The sequence below is a fragment of the Phoenix dactylifera genome, chromosome 9 (assembly GCF_051530095.1).
Source record: "Phoenix dactylifera cultivar Ajwa chromosome 9, Ajwa_hap1_PhDact_Kaust_v1.1, whole genome shotgun sequence".
Lineage (NCBI taxonomy): Eukaryota > Viridiplantae > Streptophyta > Magnoliopsida > Arecales > Arecaceae > Phoenix > Phoenix dactylifera.
Genome location: NC_143198.1, coordinates 14261139 through 14266183, shown reverse-complemented (window position 1 = coordinate 14266183; position 5045 = coordinate 14261139). Strand labels below are relative to the sequence as shown.

Genomic DNA, 5045 nt, shown 5'->3' with positions numbered 1-5045 from the left:
TCAAACCAAAGCATACAACTCCTTGTCATAAGTCGGGTAGTTTAAGGCTGCCCTGCTTAATTTCTCGCTGAAGTAAGCAATTGGTCGTCCCTCCTGCATAAGAACTGCGCCTATACCAATACTTGAAGCATCACATTCAATCTCAAACGTTTTAGAAAAGTTTGGTAAAGACAATAAGGGGACGTTGGTTAGCTTCTCTTTGATTAGCTGAAACGCCTTCTCTTGTTCTTCTCCCCATCTAAATCCGACGTTCTTCTTGATCACTTCGGTAAATGGTGCAGCTATGCTACTAAAGTCCTTCACAAACCGCCGGTAAAAACTAGCAAGTCCATGAAAACTACGAACATTGCCTGCACTTGTGGGACTCGGCCACTCTTGGATTGCTCGTACATTCTCTTCATCAACCTGTAAGCCTTGTGCACTAACAACAAATCCTAGAAATACAAGCTTATCGGTGCAAAAAGTGCACTTCTTCCTGTTAGCAAATAACTTTTCTTTCCTAAGCACATGTAAAATCGATTTCAAATGTACGACATGATCATCCAAGTTTTTGCTATAAATGAGTATATCATCAAAATAGAGAACAACAAACCTGCCTATAAATGCATGCAAAACATGATTCATAAGTCTCATAAAAGTGCTTGGTGCATTAGTCAAACCAAAAGGCATAACTAACCATTCATACAAACCATATTTTGTTTTAAAAGCAGTTTTCCATTCATCTTCTTCTTTCATTCTAATCTGATGATAACCACTCTTTAAATCAATCTTAGAGAACACACAAGAACCATGCAACTCATCTAACATGTCATCTAAGCGAGGAATAGGATGATGATACTTTACCGTTATGTTGCTGATAGCTCGGCAATCAACGCACATTCTCCATATCCAATCCTTCTTAGGTACAAGTAAAACTGGAACGGCGCACGGACTCATGCTCTCCCTCACGTACCCCTTCTCCAACAACTCACTTACCTGCCGTTGAAGCTCCTTTGTCTCCTCGGGATTGCTCCTATAGGCTGGTCGGTTTGGAATTGTCGCACCAGGAACAAAGTCAATTTGATGTTCAATCCCTCGAATTGGTGGTAATCCATGTGGTGTTTCCTCGGGAAAGACATCCTCAAATTCCTGCAAAAGAGAAACAATAGAACTGGGCAAAGCAAGGTCAAGTTCGTTAGTGTTTAAAAATGCCTCCTTGTACAAAAGTACAATCATCGGCTGATTTGAAAACATTGCTCGCTTAATCTCACTCACTTTTGCATAGAAATTCTTTTGTTTCCTCTCGAATTTCTCTCATTGGCTGAATTTTGATTTTCTTTTTCTCTATCATTTTGCTCGGCCACTCTCCGATTTTCACTCCTTTTCTTTTGCTCACTATCTTTCTTTTGATCACTCTCTTTTTGCAACCTCACTTGATCGTCATAAACCTGTTTCGGTGTCATCCGTACAAGAGTGATGGGTTTTTGGTTGAGCACGAACGAGTATTTGTTGGTGAAGCCATCATGCTTAACTCTCCGATCGAATTGCCATGGTCGGCCTAATAGTTAATGTCCAGCTTGCATCGGAGCTACATCACACAAAACTTCATCTTCATATTTTTCGATGCGGAATGAAACCAAAACACGCTTATTCACCTATACCTCGCCACTATCATTCAGCCATTGTAACTTGTACGGCCTAGGATGTTTCAGTATGGGTAGTCCTAATTTCTCCACCAAGGTTGTGCTTGCAACATTAGTACAACTTCCTCCATCAACAATCATACTACATACCCTGTCTTTGACATAGCACCTAGTATGAAAGATGTTCTCCCGCTGCACTTCTTCAACTTCTTTTGCTTGCAAGCTTAGGAGTCTTCTTGACACCAGCAATTCACCTTGGACCGCATATTCTTCATCATCTACGTCCTCCAATGGTGGCATAGAGTCGGTATCGGACTCGTCGTCGGTTTCGATCTCTCCGTTACCCCTTATCACCATGACTCTTTTGTTCGGGCATTGACTTGCTATGTGACCCCTGCCTTGACATTTAAAATACTTATGTCACGGTTTCGAGAAGTGGAAGGGTCAGATTTACCTTGAGTGCCATGGTTGGTTGTCTCTCGTTTTGGCTCGAATTTGGGTTTTGCAGCTGGTTTCTCCTCTTTCTTCACATGACTCGGTTTTCATGGGAAAAACCCGAATTATGGGATGCACGTGTACCACCCCTCCTCTCGAGTTGTAGCTCCACCTTGATGGCCACGTGCACCATATCCTCCAATTCCACATAATGCTGCATCTCCACCCTATCATGAATTTCTTGATTCAAGCCATTCAGGAACCTAGCCATAGTAGCCTCTCGGTCTTCTTCGATATTAGCCCGGATCATAGCAATCTCCATCTCTTGATGATAATCCTCCACACTCCGGTTACCTTGTCTGAGCGTTTGCAATTTATTGTACAACTCCCGGTGGTAATGGCTGGGCACAAACCGCTTCCTCATCACTATTTTCATCTCTTCCCATATCTCTACCTGTCGTTCCCTATTTCGCCACCTGCTTACACTAACTGATCCCACCACGTAATATTATAGTCAGAAAATTCAATGGCAGCAAGTTTTATCTTCTTCATTTCGTCGTAGTTGTGGCAATTGAACACTAACTCTACCTTTCTCTCCCACTCAAGATAAGCCTCGGGATCGTTTCTTCCTTGAAATGCTGGAATGTACATCTTAATACTACCCAAGTTGTTATCTTCCCGATGTCCATCTTCTCTAAACCTATCTTCTCTAAACTGCCCTCCAATCTCCTGTTACCAACAACCGAATCCTGATCTTCTTCATCAAAACCAGCCCCATAATACTCTCCATCTTCATCTCTCACTCCCTGATGTTGGACTCTTTCCCTCCTGCGCAAATTAGGAGCGTTTTTGTGGCTGCTCCAAACGTGTATTCTCCATCCGATCCATCCGCTCATGAACCTGTTCTAACTCCAACCTCATTATATGCCTCATCTCACCCATCTTCGCCTCCATAAACAGCTTTGGATCAGCCACTCCCGTAGCACCTTCGACACTATACTGAGACATGACTGCACTCTTGTCATTTTCCACTCAATAATCCTCTTTCCAGCAACAATTCACCAAGAACTCACCAAGGGAATTCAAGTTCAAAAGTAAGAAAACAAAGGATATGGGTGATTAGATTTTCAGAAGCACAATTCAGCAAAATTTCCACGAAATTTTTTTTGGTCTTTGGGGTGAGTTGATTTTCGGGCTTATTGAAACCAAAATGGGTGAAATCAAACGGAAAACTTTTTGTCAAGTCTTTTTACTCTTTTTTTTCTTCCTTGGTGATCAGATTCTTTCTTTTGCTAATAATAGAATAAGATTTCGAATTAAAATTAGAACAAACAGATTACGAGCGGAATGGGTAAAGAAAGAAATTCGGCTAAACTATGATATGTCAAACCGAATTTGGAAAGCTAAAGAACACGGAATTAAGGCACAAGGAAACAACAAAATTCGAACTTAGGGCTAAAACCAATTTGGCCACAACAGATTCGGCAAGATAAGAGAAAGGAAACTAAATTTAAATCGGATAGGCAAACCTGAGACGAGAAATCCTTGCCTCTGATACCAAATGATGCGAACCCTGTCAAGAATAACGAGACCCGTCAAACAATAGGGAAACCCAAGAATGCCCACGACTAGGTTTGGTTGGGAGACCTCGACCCGTTGCTTCAACAAAAATAAGAATTTTGGTATATTTGACCTCAACCCATTGTTTAATGCGAAACAAGAACCGGAAGATGCCACAAACGGTAGTGGGATTCCGCTTGATAAGTCGATGATGAACACCACAGAAAATTCCGATAAGTTCGAATAGACCTTCAAAGAACCAAAGAGAATAAAAACTCACCAATTTTCTGAAAAAATATGATCTGCCCTTCAAATAAACCAAAGGCTTTTTAAATACAAAAGGCTTTTCAACATCTACCACAAGCGTTTTTCTCACAAGCCCGGTACTCTTCACAAAATTCATGGTCATCAATGTATAAACTTTTAATGTGTTCAAATCCAAGCAATTTTGCATCAAGTGTAGAGAGTAATGCATACCTGCGAGAAAGTGCATCAGCGACCACATTCTCCTTACCTTGCTTATATCGGATGACATATGGAAACGTCTCAATGAACTCTACCCAACGAGCATGCCTTTTATTTAGCTTGTGTTGGCCCTTCAAGTGTTTCGAGGACTCATGATCCGTGTGAATCACTAACTCCTTAGGCCATAGATAGTGCTGCCATGTCTCCAAGGCTCGAACCAATGCATACAACTCCTTGTCATATGTCGGGTAGTTTAAGGCTGCCTCACTTAATTTCTCACTGAAGTAAGCAATTGGTCGTCCCTCCTGCATAAGAACTGCGCCTATACCAATACCTGAAGTATCACATTCAATTTCAAACGTTTTAGAAAAGTTAGGTAAAGACAATAAGGACTTTAGTAGCATATCCCCATCTAAATCCGACGTTCTTCTTGATCACTTCGGTAAGTGGTGGGGCTATGCTACTAAAGTCCTTCACAAACCGCTGATAAAAACTAGCAAGTCCATGAAAACTACGAACATTGCCTACACTTGTGGGGCTCGGCCACTCTTGGATTGCTCGTACCTTCTCTTCATCAACTTGTAAGCCTTGTGCACTAACAACAAATCCCAGAAATACAAGCTTATCGGTGCAAAAGGTACATTTCTTCATGTTAGCAAATAAGTTTTCTTTCCTAAGCACATCTAAAACCAATTTCAAATGTACGATATGATCATCCAAGTTTTTGCTATAAATGAGTATATCATCAAAATAGACAAAAACAAACCTGCCTATAAATGCGCGCAAAACATGATTCGTAATTCTCATAAAAGTGCTTGGTGCATTAGTCAAACCAAAAGGCATAACTAACCATTTGTCACATACGAAGGGATCTCAGAGCGGATCCCAACAACGTGCGGCTCGGTCTGCCGAAGATAACCGATCAGCCTTCCTGGTGTGGGAACCTAGTCGCTATGACTTAGG

General features: G+C 41.4%; 1 pseudogene; it reads right to left on the bottom strand.

Annotated features, from left to right (window-relative positions):
• On the bottom strand, positions 1-4733 carry LOC149752845 (uncharacterized; annotated as a pseudogene).
• Positions 4734-5045: the final 312 nt, after the last annotated feature.